Source organism: Hyperolius riggenbachi, chromosome 6 (genome assembly GCF_040937935.1).
Source record: "Hyperolius riggenbachi isolate aHypRig1 chromosome 6, aHypRig1.pri, whole genome shotgun sequence".
NCBI classification, from domain to species: domain Eukaryota; kingdom Metazoa; phylum Chordata; class Amphibia; order Anura; family Hyperoliidae; genus Hyperolius; species Hyperolius riggenbachi.
In genome coordinates this window covers 64,598,079-64,621,850 of record NC_090651.1, presented here as the reverse complement: position 1 = coordinate 64,621,850, position 23,772 = coordinate 64,598,079, and positions in this window count along the sequence as shown.

The window sequence follows — 23,772 nt, the reverse complement described above, 5'->3', positions numbered from 1 at the left end:
CTCTCAGTCTCAGCTGCTGCAAACTGTTTATTGAGTGTTTACTTATGATAGTGACCCATCATCCCTTATAGAGTGTTCAGGTGGACTGGATGGTCACTAGTGACAGAGTCAATAGTACTACGTGATGGAATCATAAATGGAAATAGCTGAAGTTTCCTAATGCCATGGTTTGATATCTTCATGGTGACGTTGGATTCTCTGCAGAGAGCATGGCATTGCTTTTGTCTTCTGGGTAAACACAGATGTGGGTGAGCACCAGTTTCTACTTCCTTTTTATTAGTCAATTACATAACACATTGGAATATTGCCACTGAGCACCAGTGTCTCTCTCCCTCATTGTTTAGACATTTTGTCACTGCTATGAAAGACTTCTTTATAGCACATGATGTGAAGGAAAGCCCTGATACCTCTATGTACAGATACCTTATAAATTCAGGCAGCAAGACGTCTTGACTGACTCACTGTTAGGAATCATACCCTGCCATGTCCTTTCCCTGATCAGATCAGGAATCAGGATTTTCTAGAGACTCAGGCTAAACGGCACAAAGTTTTGTCCACTGCAGAGCTCTTGGAGAGCTCCTAAATCAGAGGTGCCTACAATTTTTGAACTTTTTAACTACTTTGAAAATTAGGAATTTAAAATGATCTACCAGGTACAATCTACCTACAGACGCAAGCCACAACTGCAGCGCATGCACAACGGCAGTCCATCAGTGATTACCATAAGCTGCCAGTCAACTAGATACATATCATAGAGTTCTCCTCAGTTAGCCAAATAGAAAAGTGCTTGTCCAAATAGTCACAATATCATGTTTGGCTTAATTGTAATCAGCAGTAGCACATAATGGGCTCGATTAACTAAACCATGATAAATCATATCACAGCCGTTTTCGTGCGCAATTTTGCACGCGATCGTGAATTTGCCTCGCGCGAAGACGCGCAAACAAGAAAATGCATGCGAAAATGGCTATGATATGAGTTATCACGGTTTAGTGAATCAAGCCCAATGCCTCTAAATGTATGGCTCCCCAGCATGCAACATCATAATCCTCTACACTGCTGTACAAAACTTTAGGACAGCGTATCGTACAAAGCTTACAGTGAAGAGCACCCTCATGTATTTTATCATATATATCAGTGGGAACATTAGAGAAAACATCTACCCTGCTCTCTGCTTCATCCTTTACTGCTCAGCCTGCTTGTTTTCAGCCCTGATACAATCCCTGACTTAGCATTCAGTCTGGCTTTGCTCAGGAATCATTATAGCAGAGTCTGTCTTCTCTGACAACAGACATGAATCCTACAAAGACCGCACCACATCACACCAACATGTTGTTGCTATAGTTATGTATTATTTTGAATCCTTTCTGCACACATAATAGGTCATTATTGATATATTAATGAGCTTATTTATAAGTACTGGTGCTGCCCACCAAGTTGCGATACGAATACGTCTTCTCTGATGTCTTTTCAAGCCCAAGCCTGCCCCCTTCTGGCTCTGCTTTTCTGTTCTGTATACTGCAGCATCACAGAGAGCTGTGATGAGATGGGAGGAGCTGCTAATGTAAGGGTATATTGAAAAAGTTTTTTTTTCATCTATATTTGTTAGTAACAGAGGTTTTTAGAAATGGCGATTTCATTTTGCACACAGCCCACTGAATAATATGCTTTTCTGATGAACTTTGTTTTGCATGGAGTTTTATTAAAAAAAAACCCACAAAAAACGGCACACCAGAGCAGTGAAAATACCAGGTATAGTATTGTTTTTGTAAAATCTATCGGGGGATATGATTATTTTGTGCCAAAGCGTTCATCTCTGGTTTCCTTTAAGTTAAAGTATGATGCATACAGTACATCACTTAGGAAGGTGGTGTGGGATCTACCCAAAAGTCCTTTGTGATCTACCGGTAGATCATGATCTACCTATTCACACCCCCCCTGGGCGTAGCAATGGGGAGGTGCAGAGATTGCGACCACATCGGGGCCCTTGGGCCAGAGGGGCCCAGAGGAGCCCTACCTTAACCACAGTTTTAGCTCTCTATTGGTCCTGTGCTGGTTATAATCACATCTATACATGTTTTAAATAGCAATAATCATTAATAAACTGTTCCCCGTCCCCCTTCTTGCACCTCTGGTCATCCTTGGCAGGTTTTGGTGCGCCACATCAATTGTTATGTATAGAGTACTTGGGGGGCCCCAAAGTAAAACTTGCACCGGGGCCCATAGCTCCTTAACTATGCCACTGCCCCCCCCCCCTCCCCCCCAAACAGTGACTCAATCATTTATAACTTAATATTGTAGAAAAAAAGAATAATAATCAATTTTATTCATTGTGTTATCTTCACTACAGTTCCTCTTTAAAACAGCCTTATTTATGTTGCAGATATTATGGCCTGGATAACTAGGAAGGCTGATAAGCATATTCCCGGTATGCCTTTATAATGTGATAATTTGGCACTATATAAATTGAAGAAATAAATATGTTTACATTGCTAAGCTATATAAACCACTGGTTTGCGGTGGGGGTAAAGGGATTTAAAATAAGACAACGCTGATAACACTTTGGCATCTGTGATATATGAGCGTGACTCCATACATGCAGAGACATATTGAGTGTTTACATAGGAGAGACTGATAATGGCGCAAGGTACGGAATTCCACAGATAGGCGCAGGAGAGTCTGCTCAGAATTACCAGGAGGATTCTCTGACATGGCAGATAGGGAGGTGAATGGCTATTTACAAGAAAGTTCACAAGTTTATAAATTATCCCAAAAAAAAAAAAAACTAAAGAATTATTCAAGCTCACATTGGCAATGCTAACCATGAGCACGCGTAGGAAGACAAAGATCATGAGTAAGCAAAATTTTAAAGTGAACCGAGGTTAACATAAACTTATGAGATAAGCAATTGTCCTAAAGTTTTTTAGATATCCCATGGTTTTATTTTATATTTAAACATTTGCAAAGTAGATGGAATGTTTTGTTGTCTCTGCTCAATAGCAGCCTATTAAGTGTCCCTAAATGAAAATACATGAACTATTGACCCTTTTTTTCCCTCTGCTCTCAGAAGTTGTATTCTGCCAGGAAAAATGTTAAAGGGAACCAGAGAGGAGCGGCAAGAAAAAATAGAACAAGATTTTATACATACCTGGGGCTTCTTCTAGCCCCATAAGTCTGGATCGCTCCCACGCCGCCATCCTCCGCTTCCTGGATCGGCGGTACCGGGTCCCGTCACTTCCGGCAGACGCGGACAATTGTCCGCATCACAGGGGCTCCCTCCATACTCGTACGCATGAGACTGCGCAGTAGGCAGCCTCATGCGTATGTGTATGGAGGGAGCGCCGCGTGATGTGGACATTTGGCCGTGTCTGTCGGCCGACTGGCCGACTCGCGGCAGTGACGGGATGCGCTACCTGGCGGATCCAGGTAGCAGAGGACAGCGGCGTGGGAGCGATCCATGCGTATGGGGCTGGAGGAAGCCCCAGGTATGTATAAAGGTGGAACGCAGCGTGACCAAGTGTCCCTGAGACACGAAACGGCCGTCGCTCTCCGCCATCCGCACCCGCCACCCACCTCCTCTACCTCCACCGTTCTACATAATGGTATGTTAAGTATTCTTTTGACTACCACATAGAGTCCAATGATGTTGTCTTCACTGCTGCAATAAAAGATACGAATATTTCAAGATGGAAGGTGCACGCTTTTTCTCTTCTCCATTACCATGTATAAAGGCTTCCCCCCAACATCTCTGGTTCCCTTTAAGGCTGTTATTTGCTTAGCGTACAAATTGGGAGCAACACGTGAAAACGGAAGCCGATGCCCCAGGGAACTTGTACATAAAGAGGAGCTGCAGTCCACATGGAAGCGCGGGCTGCACATGGAAGGGATGCCGTGGCATACTTGGCCTGGGGGGGAGGGTGGTATAAATCCAGCCCTGCCTCCATATTTTAGGAGTGATGACTTAATGAATGGAGGAGGATCTAACTCCAACACCAAGTATATGGGAGAGGAGAAATAACTGGACATGGAGAGTCCTCCAGCAATATGGAGTGTATTGAGGAAGCAGATCTGGGACCTCACAAGCTCATCTGTATGAAGGCAGTAATAGAGTCTAATGTATTCTTCCTCTCCACCTGTTATTGTTTGATCCGACTTGACAAAGAAATCACCTTCTAATTTGCCATAATGACATATATTCCCTTCCTCCTGTCATAAGCGGACTCTTCTCATTGGATGATAATCTTCTTGAGAAATGCAAGTGATCATCATGCCAGTGATGTTAGCATCGGAGGCCAGTAAGCCCTCACAAATCATCTGAGTATTCTGTGCTTTTACTTATTACAAATGACAAAACCACAGGCAGCCAGTGGGGCCGGCAGGCTCTGTTAGCCAGTTAATCAGCGGAGCAGCTACCAACCCTTCCGTGACATCCCAGGGCAGCGGCCTGCAACCGTCAGGGGCTCATTAAGTGCCGGTTAATATTTCTTTCCTCTGACATCATCTCTTTGGAGAGCAATGCACCTAGCTGTTCCCTAGAAAACATAAAACATATCTGGAGATTTAACACCACATTGAGGCAAAATCATCACCAGACCAGTCTTGTCTAAACAACTTTTCCTTATTATTCGGATGGGGAAAACAGATCTGCACAGTCATATCTGTACCCGTAACTTAAAGCAAACCTAACGCGAAAATAAACTTATGAGATAATGAACTGTATGTGCAGTGCAGCTAAGAAATAGGACATTAGTAGCAAACAAAATAGTCTCATATTGTTTTCCAGAAAAGGAAGAGTTAAACAAAACTTCAGTTGTTATCTATGTAAAAGAGACAGCTTGAGATAAGGTTTTACTGTAGGAAAGTTCAAAGGGTCATCATTTCTGCTTTGTTTTACAGGTTAAAAAACAGAGTGTGGTTTCTAAACTGCAAATATGACAGAATGGGGAAATGGTATTGTAACTGAAAATAAAAATATGAGACTCTTTTCTTTGCTACTGATTAATTATCTGTATTCTACAAATACAATTCATTATCTCAGAAGTCTATTTTCACTTCAGTGTCACTTTAACCACTTCACCTCTAAGGTCGGCTCCACACTGTGAATGCTTGCATCTGATTAGCGCTTGCTGAGCGCTTGTTAAAAAATCACTCCCATTCACTTTCATTACAATTGCGGTAAAAATCGCAGCGATTGCCGCGATAGTGTACGTGAAAAACATACGCAATTGCATCGGTTTTTATGAGATTTTTACTGCGATTTTAATGAAAGTGAATGGGAGCTAATCAAACGCTTACAAAAGAGCTTACAGCGTGGATCCGTGAGGGGTTACTGGCCTCCGATGCTGACATCACTGGCATGATGATCACTTGCATTTCTCAAGAAGATTATCATCCAATGAGAAGAGTCCGCTTATGACAGGAGGAAGGGAATATATGCTATTATGGCAAATTAGAAGGTGATTTCTTTGTCAAGTCGCATCAAACAATAACAGGTGGAGAGGAAAAATAAATGAGACTCTATTACTGCCTTCATACAGATGAGCTTGTGAGGTCCCAGATCTGCTTCCTCAATACACTCCATATTGCTGGAGGACTCTCCATGTCCAGTTATTTCTCCTCTCCCATATACTTGGTGTTGGAGTTAGATCCTCCTCCATTCATTAAGTCATCACTCCTAAAATATGGAGGCAGGGCTGGATTTATAAACCCCCCCCTCCCCAGGCCAAGTATGCCACGGCACCCCTTCCATGGGTAGCGCTCTCTTCCATGTGGTCTGCAGCTCCTCCCTTTCATGTACTTTCATGTACAAGTTCCCTTGGGGTTTTTCCCCTTAAAGTGACCCTGAGATGGGGACTTATATATAAAATCTATATATCTCAGGCTTCCTCCAGCCCCCCCCCCCCCCCCCCAGGCATATTACTCCCACGCCGTCCTCCTCTGTCTCTTTGTTTGTCCGCAATTGGCCCCCGGAAAGTCCCCTGGTCCGGGGCCAACTGTGCATGCGCGGCCCGGCCACACACGCTCCTCTGTCCTCTGTCCATGGCGATCTCAATATAGGGCTAAATTGTCACCTGGAGGACGAAGTGAGAATTACAGCACTGGATCCCAGGGAGGTGAGGAAGTGCAGGGGATGCCGCAGGTTTTTTCCTGGTTTTAGGGTCTAAAGCATGTAAAAAAATTGCTCCGCTTTTAGACCCTAATAACCGGAAATAATCGTACTGCCCAGGAGGTTAAACAGAAGTGAATTGGATTGGGCCCAATGCGTGAAAAAAAGCAGATAGTTCTCCAATTTTTTGTACTGCAAATAAAAACAAAAACAGAACACAGATGGGCGCAAAAAAAAGCAGCCCGTTTACTTTATTTACAAGTGCGCATTCCCCATAGTACCTCAAAATGTGTTCACCTCAAACAGTGCCTTGCACTTTCGGATCTCAAGGCAGGTGGATTAGATCAAGTCACAAGTCGTCCTCATCTAAACGTGGCAATTAGCAAAGGCTCATTTCTTTCAATACATAAACAACGATGAATAATCCAGGATATGCTATTACCTTTATAACAAAAACCCGCGCAACACAATCCGGTCTGTGACTTATTAAAAGCCTGATTTGTGAATACCGAGGGCAGCTATAGTCAAGGTAGACGTTTTCCGTCACCCGGAAGCGAGAGCGATTGGATACCGATGCCTATCTCCGGGCTTTCTGATAAATAGCTATGTCCCAAGAGCAATATTTAGTATCGCCTACATTGAAAAACAATCGCTGAAAAAATAATTTGCACTCTAATGTTGGTGATGTCACCGTGAGTCATTAAAAACCACTTAGCTGGAATTCTCAGAAATAGCTGGAGCACCGTTCTGGAAGGGGTACGGAGCAGTGCAGAGGCCAGCTCACAGGGGAACCGAGGCTGTTACTGGCAGCTTCCATTGGACTGGTCTCCCAGGGGTTCAGGTTCATGGTATAGCAGAGAAGGTCAGCTGCAATTGGATTAATAGGACTCGAGCGTTCTGCAGGAGAGGTGGCAAACGGCCAAACACATGGAAGATTGTTTTGCTCTCTCTGCTGACCATGGTCCTTCAGCGCACACTTTCCATAATTCCTATCTGAACTGACAGCCTTGGATGGATTGCTTCTTGACCTGTTTTATAGCTGAATGCTGAGACCTATACTCACGTCTCCTGTCATATCCAGCTTCCGATTATCCAGCTAACAAAAATGGCTTCCATTATTAACCACTTAAGGACTGCAGTCTTAAAACCCCTAAAGGACTAGACACTTTTTTACCATTCAGACCCACTGCAGCTTTAAAGAGACACTGAAGCGAAAAAAAAAATTATGATATAATGATTTGTATGTGTAGTACAGCTAAGAAATAAAACATTAAGTTCAGATACATCAGTCTAATTGTTTCCAGTACAGGAAGAGTTAAGAAACTCCAGTTATTTCTATGCAAAAAAGCAATTAAGCTCTACGACTTTCAAAGTCGTGGAGAGGGCTGTTATCTGACTTTTATTATCTCAAGTGTTATTGAACTATTTACTTTTTCTCTGCCAGAGGAGAGGTAATTAGTTCAGACTGCTCTGAAAGAATCATTTTGAATGCTGAGTGTTGTGTAATCTGCACATATTATAGAATTATTATTATTACTAGCCGTCCCGCGTCGTAGCATACGCCACATCTTCTATCTATCTAATAGAGTACGTGCCTCAACCTTGAAGCAAGAAGAATAAAGGTGGGTACACACATCAGATAAAAGTCTTTGGAAAAATGAAAGATCACAGACCAATTTTACCCCCTTCCATGTAGTATCAGAGCCACACCTACACAGTCTGTTCTATTTAGCTGCACTCCCCATTAGATAGAAATATTTGCAAGATGCTGCACACAAAGTTGCTGTACACATTCAAAAGATCATTATCTGCAAAAGATCCGTTCCTGCAAAAGATCAGTACCTACAAAATACATTCATAGTCTATATTTCCATGCAGATTATTGTGGACATTTTTCCGCATCAGGGCATAAGCATCCGCATACAATGAATTTTCGATGCTGGTCGAAAACACAAATATTTCTGAAGATTTTCGTGAAAATTCGCCAAAAAACGAAAACAGGATTTTCGATGCGAAAATTACTTGCTACATGCTACATTAGCACTATCCAGGAGCGCCACAGGGAGGATTCCCAATGCCCCCTTTTTATACAACCGGAGGGACCGCGGGAACCACAGCGGCACCCCGGAGGGGGAGGCTAGGTGCCGCAGGCGACCCCCCCCCAAGCGTGGCCAGCGCCAGGGAGAGCTGTCTGCACCCACCACCCAATATTAAAAACACGCACTTACCTTAACGTCCATTGCGTTCTGCTACATGCGCATTAATTTTCTCATAGAAAGCATTTTTTGCAGTTTGTATCCTTTGGAAGCAGGTGGTGGATGGCTTGCTCCGGTGGTGTGAGCCCTGGAGTGAGTTGTCTGCGCCTGTCCTCCCCCCCCCCCCCTCTGGAGTGCTGTATGTGAGCCAGCCCTGAGCTCTAAAGCTCGGGGTGACCCATGCTTCACTCCTTTCTCATGTGGTGCCCCCAAGTTAATGTGCATGTAGCAGAACGCAATGGACGTTAAGGTAAGTGCCTGTTTTTAATATTGGGAGGTGGGTGTGGACGGCTCTCCCCGACGCTGGCCACGCTTGGGGGGGGGTCGCCTGCGCCTCCCCCTCCGGGGTGTCGCTGTGGTTCCCAGGCAGTGAGAGAGCCTGGGACCCTGTGGTCCCCCCAGTTGTATAAAAGGGGGGCATTGGGAATCCTCCCCGTGGCGCTCCTGGATAGTGCTAATGTAGCATGTAGCAGTGTTGCTTGCAAATTTTCGCCTCGAAAATCCCGTTTTCGCTTTTTGGCGAATTTTCACGAAAATCTTCAGAAATATTTGCGTTTTCGACCAGCATCGAAAATTCATTGTATGCGGATGCTTATGCCCTTATGCGGAAAAATGTCCACAATAATCCGCATGGAAATTCAATCTATGCGGATGTTTATACGGAAAAATGCCCGCAATAATGCGCAAGAAACTTCTCTGAATGCGGGCGCTAATGCCCTTATGTGGAAAATGTCCGCAATCATACGCAAGTAATGCGAAAATGACTGGCCTTAGGCGAAAATTAACGTGAAAAAATTAGATGGAAAATTTGCCTGTCAAAACGAAATTAGGCGAAAATTCGGTAAAAATTTATCGAAACAAATTTTTGCATTTTCGCTCATCACTGGCATGTAGCAGGGCGACCGCTTTGCAGTATTGGTTTTTTGACCCTGCATAGTTTGGCATGCAAAAGCAAATGCATATTTGCATGAGCATTGCCTCATGAATAGCCAATTAGGCCAGATTTGCAAAGCCAGACTTGCTAGGGTAGGCCTCTTTTCCACAGACAGTTGATAGGCAGTAACATGCCTCTCAAACTCTTACAACTGCTCACTACTGCCTGGTAACAGCTTGCTGCTGCCTGGAAACTGCTTGTTGCTGCCTGGAAACTGCTTGTTGCTGCCTGGAAACTGCTTGTTGCTGCCTGGTATCTGCTCACTGCTGCCTGGTAACTGCTTGCTGCTGCCTGGTAACTGCTTGCTGAGCACACAGCTCAACAGTCCGTGGAAAAGAAGCCTAAAATTTGGTGATTGAGCACGCATACATTTTCTCATGCAAAGTACTTCTTCTTCTTCGAAGGTTGAGGCACTTACTCTATTATATATATAGATTATTATTATTATTTAGTATTTATATAGCGCCGACATATTACGCAACGCTGTACAGTGTATATATATATATATATATCTTGTCACTAACTGTCCCTCAAAGGAGCTCACAATCTAATCCCTACCATTGCCATATGTCTATATTATGTAGTGTAAGTACTGTAGTCTAGGGCCAATTTTTAGAGGGAGCCAATTAACTTATCCGTATGTTTTTGGAATGTGGGAGGAAACCGGAGTGCCCAGAGAAAACCCACACAGACACGGAGAGAACATACAAACTCTTTGCAGATAGTGCCCTGGCTGGGATTCGAACCGGGGACCCAGCGCTGCAAGGCGAGGGAGCTAACCACTACGCCACCGTGCTGCCCACAAATGATGCAATGTTAGAAAAAACACTATATACCTGAAAATAAAAATATGAGAATATTTTCTTTGCTGCTGAAATTCTAGTAATTATTCATAGTACACAACCAATTAATTATATCATATTTTTTTTTCCGCTTCAGTGTCTCTTTAACGGTTTATTGCTCAGTCATACAACCTACCACCTAAATGAATTTTACCTCCTTTTCTTGTCACTAATAAAGCTTTCTTTTGGTGCTATTTTATTGCTGCTGTGATGTTTAGTTTTTATTATATTCATCAAAAAAGACATGAATTTTGTCAAAAGATTTTTTTTTTTAACTTTCTGTGCTGACATTTTTCAAATAAAGTAAAATTTATATATAAATGTTTGTCTAAATTTATTGTGCTACATGTCTTTGATCAATAAATAGACACTTATTGGATTTTTGTTTATTTGGGTAAAAGTTATAGCGTTTACAAACTATGGTGCAAAAAGTGAATTTCCCCAGTTTGAAGCATCTCTGACTTTTTTTGAGCACCTGTCATGTTTCATGAGGTGCTAGAATTCCAGGATAGTATAAATGCCCCCCCCCCCCCCAAATGACCCCATTATGGAAAGAAGACATCCCAAAGTATTCACTAAGAGGCATGGTGAGTTCATAGATTTTATTTTTTGTCACAAGTTAGTGGAAAATGACACTTTGTGACAAAAAATAAAACTAAAAAAAAAGTTTCCATTTCTGCTAACTTGTGACAAAAATAAAATGAAATCTGCCACGGACTCACCATGCCCCTCTCTGAATACTTTGGGGTGTCTACTTTCCAAAATGGGGTCATTTGTGGGGTGTGTTCACTGTCCTAGCATTTTGGAGGGTGCTAAATTGTAAGCACCCATGTAAAGCCTAAAGTAGCTCATAGGACTTTGGGCCCCTTAGCGCACCTAGGCTGCAAAAAAGTGTCACACATGTGGTATCGCCGTACTCAGGAGAAGTAGTATATGTGTTTTATGGTGTATTTTTACACATACCCATGCTGGGTGGGAGAAATATCTCTGTAAATGAGAATTTTTTGATTTCTTTACACACAATTGTCCATTTACAGGGATATTTCTCCCACCCAGCATGGGTATGTGTAAAAATACACCCCAAAACACATTATACTACTTCTCCTGAGTACGGCGATACCACATGTGTGACACTTTTTTGCAGCCTAGGTGCGCTAAGGGGCCCAAAGTCCTATGAGTACCTTTAGGATTTCACAGGTAATTTTGAGGCATTTGATTTCCAGACTACTCCTCACGGTTTTGGGCCCCTAAAATGCCAGGGCAAATTTTGATGACAGGTGGTCTATGAGGGGCCGAATTTTGTGGAACCGGTCATAAGCAGGGTGGCCTCTTAGATGACAGGTTGTATTGGCACTGAAGTGCAGGAAGCGCAGGATGTTCTAAAATCATGACCTGGACATGGCAGCAGAGAACATGGGCATGTGATGTATTGGGTGTGTAGACCAATAAGACCGCAATACATTCTTTTTGACTAGACCCATGTTAAGGAGAAGGCCCTCAAAAATGTTACCTTCGGAAACTTGGAGTGGTTTCCACCGAAAAGGCTGGGCATGGTATCTTCTTAGATTGGCGGTTGCGTATTGTGTGGCATAACAGTTGGTCTCAGCCACAATTAAGTCGTAGAGACCAGCAGTGATAAGAAAAAAAAATTCTGTCACTGCGGTCGGGCGGATGCGGGTTTGGTCGGGTGATCAGAAGCCCGCAGGGGGCAGATTAGGGCCTGATCTGATAGATAGGAGTGCTAGGGGGTCACAGGTGGTGACAGGAGGGGATTGATGGGTGTCTCAGGGGGTGATTAGAGGTGAGAATAGATGAAATCAATGCACTGGGGTGGTGATCAGGAGAGGGGGGTCTGAGGGTGATTTGAGGGTGTGGGCGGGTAATTGGGTGCCCGCAAGGGGCAGATTAGGGTCTGATCTGATGGGTAGCAGTGACAGGTGGTGACAGGGGGTGATTGATGGGTGATCAGTGGGTGATTAGAGGGGAGAACAGATGTAAATAATGCACTGGGGAGGTGATCAGGGGGGTCTGAGGGCGATCTGAGGGTGTGGGTGCGTGTTTGGCTGCCTGCAAGGGGAAGATTAGGGTCTGATCTGATTGGTAGCAGTGACAGGGGGTGACGGGGTGATTGATAGGTGATCAGGGTGTGATTAGAGGGGAGAATAGATGCAAGCAATGCACTGGCGAGGTGATCAGGGGGGGTCTGAGGGCAATCCCAAGGTGTGGGCAGGTGATTGGGTGCCCGCAAGGGGCAAATGAGGGTCTGATCTGATGGGTATGATGGGTAGCAGTGACAGGTAGTGACAGGGCGTGATCAGTGGGTGATTAGAGGGGAGAACAGATGTAAATAATGCACTGGGGAGGTGATCAGGGGGGTCTTAGGGCGATCTGAGGGTGTGGGCGGGTGTTTGGGTACCCGCAAGGGGCAGATTAGGGTCTGATCTGATGGGTAGCAGTGACAAGTAGTGACAGGGGGTGACGGGGTGATTGATAGGTGATCAGGGTGTGATTAGAGTGGAGAATAGATGCAAGCAATGCACTGGCGAGGTGATCAGGGGGAGTCTGAGGGCGATCTGAGGGTGCGGGCGGGTAATTGGGTGCCTGCAAGTGGCAGATTAGGGTCTGATCTGATGGGTAGCAGTGACAGGTGGTGACAAGGGGTGACTGATGGGTGATTGATGGGTGATCAGTGGGTGAATAAAGGGGAGAACAGATGTAAACAATGCACTTGGGAGTTGATCTGAGGGCGGGTCTACGGGCGATTTGAGGGTGTGGGCGGGTGATCAAGTCCTTTGACCACTCCCCCTCCCCCGGAAAAAGTAACTAAGTCCCTGCAAAATGCCACAACTCTGTGCAGGGACGTAGCTACTACGTCCCTCCCCACCGCGCATTCCTGCTCACCTCCCACACTTATTACCGTCACTCGGTAACGCCGATCAGTAGCCGCTAGATCAATGAATGGGAACACAATTCCCATTCATTGATCGAAGTCCCCGTGTGAATAACCACAGCCTTCTATTAGACACCTACGCCATTCACAAAACCCGTCCACGCATCACTTCCTCTATGTGTGCTAATATTACGCATGAGAAAGTAAAATTACATCTACATTTTTTTTTTCAGTGAAAGACCTGTTTTAACCTTTTTTTTTTCATGTGAAATTAACCCCTGATCTCCCACACTCCCCATTAGCTACCAACATAAAAAAAAAATTACAAATAAAAAAAAAATACATAAATAGTTACCTTATCGACTGAACTTTTTTTAGTATGTATGTAAAGAGAGTATATTACTGTTACTTTATAAATTATGGGACTTGTAATTAGGGATGGACGCAAAACTGAAAAAATGCCCCTTTATTTACAACTAAAATATTGGTGCCATACATTGTACTACGGAAAAAATGTAAATGTTGCAATAACCGGGACGAATGGGCAAATAAAATTTGTGGGTTTTAATATTGGTAGCATGTATTATTTTTAAAACTATAATGGCTGAAAACTGAGAAATAATACATTTTTTAGAATAAAATAAAAAGCATTCTTAGCAAAAAGTACCCCCCAAAGAAAGCCTAATTGGTGGCAAAAAAAAAAACAAGATATAGATTGTTTCGTTGTGATAAGTAGTAATAAAGTCATAGGTGAATGAATGGAAGGAGTGCTGACTGGTGAATATTGCTCTGTTTTTTTAAGGGGAAAAACCCTTCGAGCTGAAGTGGTTAATCTTCTTTCCTTCTGCCTTCTTTTTCCTATCTTCTCGTATCTTGATTGCAGATCATCAGGAGGTAGCAATCATTGCACACCAGGAAGTAATGAAGATGCATGGAGTTCTGGAATTCAGGCTGTGTGTGTAGCAAAGCAGGGCTGCTTCGGACCAGAAGAATGTATTTACTGTGATATGTGGTCTCTTATCTCTCTCAAGTTCTGCCGCCCTTCTGCTTTTTTCAGTACTAAGGCCATGGCCTTTGTGGCCATCTTAGAAATCTGGCCCGGCCCATGGCAGCACTGCCAACACCGACACCATACAGCCATTCTACTCCGCCACTCGCTGCTCACCACCACTACGGAGGGAAGCCCTGAAAAAGCATTTCTGAATTTGCCAACAGGGTTTTCTATTTGTCGTTACACTGACCTATAAGATTTCTCCATTTTAAATGTTTCCTTTGGTAAGTGTAATGACCAATAGGCAGAGATGGATTAAAATATAATAGGGCCCTAGGCAGGGTAGTGGATATGAGGCCCCCTCGTGGTCTTTCTGGTAAGCTGGAGTGGAGAGAGGTCGGGGAGGTGGCTGGTGGTGGGCCCCTTTCCATCCACTAGGCCCCAGGCACCTGCCTAGGTTGCCTGGAGGATGATCCTGTTCTGCCAATATGAAACCCCAGTGTCAAATTCAAAAATGCCTTTGCTAGGGTCTTCCTTCATAGTATTGCAATGGTCAGTGGTGAGTAGGTGACAATAGCATATACAGGGGGGCTTTGCTATTCATTGCAAAAGTCGGCATCATAAACTGAAACTGTAATGAAAGTTCGTGAAACTGATTTGCCAAAATTTCACAGACCCATTGCTAGTTTAAAAAAACGATTTCACTCATCCAGCAATTATTTAATTCATCCTTAGCAGTAGCTACCTCCTCATAGCTACTCGTAATTGTAATTTAAATTAGATCGGGCTGCCTGCTGCAGAGGGTAAGTTTAATTTACCCATCCTTCAATCTCGAAGAAGGAGACATGGGAGCGATATGGAATGCTATGCGGGACGTCAAAGGAGCGCACGGGCGTATGGGTACGTTAACCCCCCTTGGAAATGGGCAGCCCGATCTAATTTAGATTGGGATTACGAGTATCTACGAGGACATAGCTACTCCTAATGAGAAACCCTAGCAACTTAGCAAGCAGTCAGGCTTTGTATTTACATTAGGTGAGGTGCACAATCCTCACCCTACTTATTTCTTATTCAGCTCACATTCAGGAAGAGAAGTAGCCCCGGCCACATAACTTGATCTCTTCTATAAGCTAACTGGTGGTTTTTATCCTGGCTTAGAATTTCCTTTAATAAATCCAGCACTTTTATTGCCTGACACCCACCAGACACCTGCAAGGCTTCAAACCCTTTCCCCGTGCCGCAGTCTGGCCGCTGCACTCTACGTGTGCCAACGTGAGAGCACTTGGGCTCTATTTGCAATGTAGAGGAGGAACCTTTGCCCGGAGGCTCCAGGATGTGGTGTATCCTTTTCAAAGAGAAGCATACTTGCCTTGTTGTTTTTGGCTTTCTTTGATAAGCGCAAGCTGCGCACTGGTTCATTCTGATCAGCCTGGAGGATTCGTATGAAGTTACGCTCCTTATTTTGCTCCATTTCCCAAATAAATCACCATCAAACACAGGATTAAAAATAAACGCCAAGCTGCCTAGAAATTGCCGAAACGGACACGGCGGCTATTTATAGCAATTTCCAACGCTCTGAGTTGTGTTTTCTGATGAGAGCTTAATGCTTGTTTTTCACTTAGAATGGGGTTGATACATTGACAAGAATCACTTCTAGCTTTTTTCGTGGTTCACTAATTGCAAGTGACAGATTTCTCCCATGCAAAGGGATGAAGTCGCAGAGAAGCACTCCTCTTCATGATGGTGCGATTGTCTAAAATAAGTAGAGCTGTTGTAGAAGGCATGTGCTCTCCATGGTGTCAAAAACTTTTACTTTCACAGTAATGGTGGCCATACATGGTACAATTTTTCATTTTTTTTTCGATTAGATAATTTAGTTCGATTATTCCGTTAGATCGAATATAAAAAATTTTCCAGCATGTCCGATCAGATTTTTTTCGAAAAAAATGGATAATTGTTCGAATTTCTTTATCGAAAAAAAAAATATTTTCAACTTTCATTCGATTTGATCGTTTAGATTGAAAAAAACGGGATAATCGAAAGTTTTTATTGTATCGTGTATGGCCAACATAAGAAGGATTTCTATACTTATGAAAGGCAATGACGAAGCCCTCCCTGGTTTTGCCCAACCCCCCTCCTGCGCGGTGGTGGTGCCTGCCTAACCCTAAAACCCCCTTCCTCCATCACAAATAACATTAAACAAAATATATATATATATATATACATTTCTAAGACAATACATTTCAAAACGATAATTTACAAAATAATAATTCTCAAAACCAATTTCAAAACGACAATTTTCAAAATTATAATTCTGAAAATGAAAAATTTCAGTTAATTTCTGTTTTTGGTGCCCAATAGCCGATATTTTGCGTTAGCACCTATGGGGCACCCAAAAAGTCCATTAGCAACAGGTGCCAAAATTTCCTGCTTCCGTTTCTATTGTCTCTGGAGGTGTCAGCAATATGCCTCTCAGGTTATCTTTCGCACCCATTTGTGGCCTATGAAGCTGAGTTTGATGAATGTTAATATACATTTTATTTTCACCTTTTGAAAAGCAGAAATAAGTAAGCAGTATACATTTTGGGCAGTATGGTGGCTAAGTAGCAACTCGCACTTTCTCCTATGCATTTGAGGTGGAGGTAGCCACCATCACACATATGGGAATAGGTCCAGGGGGACAGGGAACAGGGGGATGTTGCTATGGTGGAATCTGGGAGCCCTCTTTAATATTAAAGGGGCCTGTTACCAAGTAAAAAGGTAAATCGGTCATTTTGTACTCCATACCTATTTAGAGGAAAAGTATGAAAATGTACACTTTATTAAGAAGATAATAAAAATTAATCTGTGGTTGCCAAGTGGCAACTAGTGCTCCTGCCTTGAAACATTAAAGTCCCAGGGTCACATTTTGACAAGGACACTATCTGCATGTTGTATCCTGCTTGTTTGCCCATATGGGTTTCCATCCAGTTCACAAGAAAACGCTTGTAGGTCGATTCAGTTCCTCCAAGATTGGCCGTAGACTACCATGGGGAAATTACACTATGACATGGACATGGCTACTTCTATAAACGCATAAAGAAAAAAAAATGCAAATGTTATTATTTGTTCATTTGTAGTCCAACCGAAATTTATGGAGTTTCACTTGAGTCTGCTCTGACCCCCGTGATAAATGGTAACTACTGACAGCAGAAGGAACCTGTTGGCTAATCCATCACGAATGGTCAATTACCGGTGGACTTAAATGATTAGGTACTGTTCATGGAAGCATTCGACAAGCAAGGAACAAATGAACTGTTGGTAACCTAAGAAAATGATACCCTTTCCTAGAATAGACATTCACACAGGTAGCAGAGGGGGCTTAAAGACACAAAGCAGAAGCTGGTCCCGTAGAACATTGACCATTATTCATCCTCTGATCATGGCTGATATGTGACAAGGGATTTCATTAACTGCAGCATGGACCTTAGAGCAGTGTATTCATGTAAATCCCCCCTCCCATTCCTCCAGTAGGCTCATTTCTCATTGTCCACTCTCTCTCTGGGCCTCGTCTCCTCCAGATGTAGGATTGTCATGCCTAGTTGGAGTGTGAATGATTCTCTTTGTGGATGTCCTCTGCAGAATCCCAAGACGCAGCTTTAGATGAATGCACATGGGTGGTTGCTCCTCTCTGCAGACAAAGGCTCGGGAATAAGATGCTCGGCTGGCTGCTCCTCGCTGCAGGAACTCTGCATAGCTGCGGGGTGGCACAATAACATAATTATGGAGGAACAGGAATGTAAAACATCCATACATTAAGCCAGCAGCCTGTTAAAAAATGCACCCTGAACTCAAATCAGCAGAGCTTGCCTTGTGCGCTGTTCATTATCGTCCCAGATAAAATATTCCAAGAATTAAAATTAACTTTTTTTTCTGTCTGCAGACTATAGTGCTAAAGGAAAAGTGTAGGGAAAGAAATGCGGAGGATGCCATTGCTGACATAGTTCAAGAAACAAGTAAGAGGAGTATTACACCTTCACACTTAGCACTAAGAACATGCCCTAGTTGTACCTCTAGCTCCACAGGGAGGGGCTCAGACACAACATTTTTGAATTAATAACCATATACCGTATAGTCGACTATAAATTATGAATCCCAAAGGGTATGGACTAATATAAGCTATAATTCTAGGTAAGGGATATTGGCCCATTTGCAATTTACTTTTTTATCTGGGTGATATTTTCACATCTTGCCATAAAATGCCTTTTAAGCCACTAGCCAACAAAACAATACTCAAAATAATTTTGATAGTACCGTTTCACCAACTTTTAGATCCTTTTTTAATTGTAAAATACTTAACCTCTTGCCGACCGCGTCACGCCGATGGGCATGGCCGCGGCGGCAGCCCCAGGACCGCCTAACGCCAATTGGCGTAAAGTCCTAGGGCTCTGTTTTGCAGGAGATCGCGCGAGGCTGCGCACGCATCTCCTGCTTGGGGGGCGGAGCTCCGCCCCGCCTTCAGTCTCCGAGCGGCTATCGCCGCTCGGGAGACTGCTAGACGACGTTATCGCCGTCTATTTATATGGTGCAGCGCTGCGATCAGCAGCAGCGCTGCACTGGGGACAGCCGTGTCACACGGCTGTCCCCCTGGGGGTCAAGAGAGCGATCGGCTCTCATAGGGTGAAGCCTATGAGAGCTGATCGCCATGATTGGCTGGCTGGGGGGAGGGAGGGAGGGAGGGGGTTTAAAGGAACAGTGTTTTTTTTTTTTTTTTTTAAACACAAACATAAATATTGATTAAAAAAAATAAACATGGGGGGAGCGATCAGACCCCACCAACAGAGAGCTCTGTTGGTGGGGAGAAAAGGGGGAGGGGATCACTTGTGTGCTATGTTGTGCGGCCCTGCAGCTTGGCCTTCAAGCTGTAGTGGCCTTTTTGACTAAAAATGGCCTGGTCACTAGGGGGGTTTAGCCCTGCAGTCCTCAAGAGGTTACAAATGATTTAAAAGAGAATATGAACATTATCTACCCACCCTCTACCACACACATAGGCAAATGCAAGGGGGGATTACAGCTGCCCACAATCCCCCCTCAGACCAGGTTTGATGCACAGTCTGGCAGGGGCGTATCTGGGTAATAAAGAGCCTATGACAAACACTGAAATTGCGCCTTCATTAGCGATGTTGGCTGTCCTCATTATTATCTGTATCGATCCGGAGCAGATCTGACAATTTAGGAAATACCCAGCCTGATGTCCTACCATATTATTATACTGTATGGTGTGTGGCTGAGGGAGACCTTTCAGGAATTTCCCCCATGAACATCCTGGATTGGCCCCTGACACAGTAACTACCTACTGAATATTTATTTCACAGCCCCCTCTAGTGTTTCCACCCCACCCTTTAGATTGTAAGCCTCTGGCAGGGTCCTCCACTCCCTAGTGTAATCTACAGGATCATGTGCTCCTGTCCTATGACAGCCTGTGCTTGTAATATTGGGCCTACCTAACCAGCCCATATTGCATGATCATGTATTTTGTACAATTTGCATGTATAACTTTATTCTATGTTGTATAACCTTGTTATGTCTGTCATCCTTGTATCATTGTATATATTTATTGTCCAGCGCTGCATAATATGTTGCAGCTTTATAAATACAATAAATAATAATAATAATATCTGCTAGGAGATAACTCAGGGGAAAAAGTTAATTGCACATGGGTTATTGTGCCTTACCTTCTCAAAAGGAAAACCATGTTTTAAGTGGAGAAATATTTATTCATTTACATAAGACATCACATTTCATGGGTTCTGGCCCACTTCCTCACTTCAGTAAAAATGGTCTCGGGAGGAATAGGTCACAAGCGTGAGCGTCTATGATGTATAGCTTATACAGTGATATTCCTAGGGTGCCTCCACCAGTGTATTTAGACCTATACTGAAGTTGGACCTAATTTTTGACTCATAGCTGAGGGGGTGCACCTCTCTCTCAACCTTTGTAGAGCAAGCAGCAGTGGATAGCATGCTTTATAACCCCCCTCTCACCGTTACCTTTTGCTTGGAAAAGCAATACTTTGTATAGCCTACTTTTGATATGTGAAGGTTTTAGAGGTCTCCATTACCAACCAATGGCTGTAACACTGAATACATTGATAGTGACATTCCCATTTGCACTAATTTACCCAGTGGTATGTTACTAAGTGTAAGATAATTGCTTCATTTGGGGACCTGTAGGAGTTATTTGTTGCACTTAAGGAGAACCAGAGATGAAGCACCCTCATATATTTTATTACATTTATCAGTGGGAACATGACAGTAAACACCTACCTTGCTTTTAGTTTCATTCTTCTCTGCTTAATCTGTCTGTTATCAGCTGTGATAAGAATCCCTGACTGAGCATTCAGTCTAGGTTTGAGCTGGAATCATTATAGCTGAGTCAGTCTTCTGTGGAGTCTTTTCAAGCCCAAGCCTGCCCCTCCTGGCTCAGCTTTCCTGCTTTGCGTACTCAGAGCTGATAACATGGGAGGGGCTGCTCCTGCAGAAAGAAGCTCTGAAACATACAAGTGTGGCTGTGTGATCTGTGTGCACTGTGCAGCCAGTCATCATTATTATGTACTGTATGCAGTTTCATTTCTATGAGAGACACTTCCTACAGGCAGCCACACAGCATACCAGAATAATAAAGTTGAAAGCATACAGATGAAAGGCTGCAGCAGCAACCCTGCTTGTCTGTAGTCTCATAGAGGCTAGACAGCACATCCAGAACAGCTCTGTTAGTCTTGGTGGTATATCCTCCACAGTCAGCATGTGGTGTATATCCTGATGTGAAGGAGGTACACACACTAGCACAAGGAACCAGGATAACCCCAGTTTAGTGGAGGAGAGGACTGACTCCCGTAGGAGATGTGGCGCACAGAGCAGGCGTAGATCCGAGCAACCACAAACAATACCTAAATACAATGGATACGATATTCCTAGCGTATTACAATTACAGCTATCAATGAAGCTACAAATGACTGACTAACATATGTATATATCGGCGATGAACCGATATATAACATAAGCAAGGAACGCTAGCTAGGAACTGGAATAATACTAGAAACAGGACTCAGAAGGATTTGCTACTTCTACGCAGAAGTGAGCGCAATCCACACAAGGTAACAGGAACAGGACTAGGAGGGATTCGCTACTTCTACACAGAAGTGAGCGCAATCCACACAAGGCAGCAGGAACAGGACTAGGAGGGATTCGCTACTTCTACGCAGAAGTGAGCACAATCCACACAAGGCAGCAGGAACAGGACTAGGAGGGATTCGCTACTTCTACACAGAAGTGAGCGCAATCCACACAAGGTAACAGGAGCAGAACTGAGCTAACTGAGCTAACTAAGCATGGGTGATCACAATACGTGCAACCTACCGAAACGTGCTGGAAGCTGACTGACTGAACACAGGATATAAACAGTTCGAGTATGTATATGTCAGCGATACTGATGTATTAACGTAACATGAATACAAGGAAAATAACAAACTAGTATGCGTATATATTGGCGATGAACCGATATATGATGCAAGACTAGCGAAGTAACAATTGCTGATAACAAGAGCTGAACTGGAAGGACTCACTGACCCCTTTGCAGGAGTCAGTGCAGTCCACACGAGATCTAGGAACGGGGGGCCTCGGACAGAGTAACAGACTGAATCTGAGACACAGGTGAATGGTAATCAATCACAGGCTGACAGCAGGAAAGGGCAGACAATGATATGCAGCCTGCAAGAAAGGGTTTGCAGCTCCATTGCAACAGACAATGTTTGTTTTCACAAAAGCATATTAACCTGTCATTAACTTCAGAGCGACTGCAGAAGGAATCAACGCTCAGTGTAAGCACACGCAAAACTATGCGAGCAAATGCACGCAAAGAAATCAAAAACTGCTTGTCTTCAGTAAAACTGCAGCCAGCAGTACACGCTGCAGAAGTGATCATAACAAGCTCATAACCTGGAAGCAGAAGGGATATGAGCCGGTGGCCATATTGGTTTTTTCCTGGAGCAATAATGGATAAAAAACACTCAAAAAGGCACACCAGAGCGGCAAAATTATCAGGTAGAGCATTTATTTTTTACAAGCTATCGACTGATATGTTTATTTTGTGTGAATCGTTCATCTCTGGTTCCCTTTAAGGGCCAGTAGTGGTTAATGGTTGCAATACTTTATGCAGTGCAGTCATGAACCCCTCCTTCTCCCCAAGTGCAGCTGTTAATTCCTCCTGGTCCCCATGTGCAGCCATTAACTTTGCTGGGTGGATTTATACTTGAGTCAATACAAAAATTCCAGCTTAAGAGGGTAAAATCTTGGGCTCGACTTATACATCTGTTAGTCTGTTTTAACTCATGCTTTATACTATATTACCAACAGTATTGGGACAAATCAACAAATTCAGGTGTATCAATCACTTCCATAGCGCCCTGGTATTCAGACCATATCTACAAACATTTTTGGAAAAATAGGTCACTCTTAGGAGCTCAGAGAATTCCAGTATGGTACCATGATAGGATGCCACCCATATACTGTAAGTCCATCTGAGACTTTCCTCTCAACTTAAAGGGAACCTGTACTGAATAAACTTATTTAAAATAAACACATAAGGTAACTTCAAATTAACATTACATAGTTACCTTGCCATCATTTCCTCTCAGAAGCTCACCCTTTTCTTCTGACAATGTTCCCTTCCAGTTCTGACAAGATTTTGTCAGAACTGAAATATATCGGTTCCTGTCTGTTATATATCAGTTACTGTCAGTTATAGGTGAGAGGACAACTGATGTGCCAGGTAATGTCCATGTTTACCTATGGTTCAAGTGGGCGATGTTACAGTATAACAGTTTGCTGACCAGAAAGCTGTTATGGGGTAATGGCCATTTTCAAAATGGAGGATGGAGAATTCCTTTGATCACAGTGAACAAACAGGACGCGGGACAGGAGAAAGAGATTGAGGAGTAGACTACACGAAAGGTAAGTATGACGTGTGTATGTTTATTTTAACTTTTAATTTTCAGTTTAGGTTTTCTTTCATTTTCTACAGTCAAATGTAAGTGGCATTCTAACAGTGTGAAAGCAGTTGAGAGCAACAGCAACTCAACCATGACATCATAGGCCATACTGAAGAGCACTTTGCGCCAACTTTATGCAGAGTTATGTGACCTCCAAACTTAATATGACCTTCAGATTAGCTCAAAAACAGTATATAGCTAGCTTAATCAAATCACTTTCCATTGGCAAACAAGCATCGGGTGCAGTGGTGTAAAGCACACCACCACTGGACTCGAGCAGTGGAAACATGTTCTGTAGAATTACAAATCATACTTCACTGTCTGGTGAGCTCCAGTGAAAGGCATTTTGAATGCTATAGGACATTTTCATGCTCCCAAGTTTGTGGGAACAGTTTGGAGACCTTCCTGTGCCAACATGACGGCTTTGTGCACCAGAGCATAAAGCAAGGTCTAGAAAGACATGGATGCGTGAGTTTGGTGTGGAGGAACTTTCATGGCCTGCACAGAGCTCTAACCTCAACCACAGAGAACACCACCATTACTTTTAGATTTAGAGCACAGATTGTGAGCCAAGCTGTCTTGTTCAGCATTAGGGCCTGACCTTACAAATGGTCTTTTGGAAAAATGGTCAAAGCACACTCTCCAGCCTTGTCCAAAGTCTTCCCAGAAGAATCATAGATTCAAAGGGTGTGCCAACTCAATTTTAAAGCCTCTGGATTAAGAACG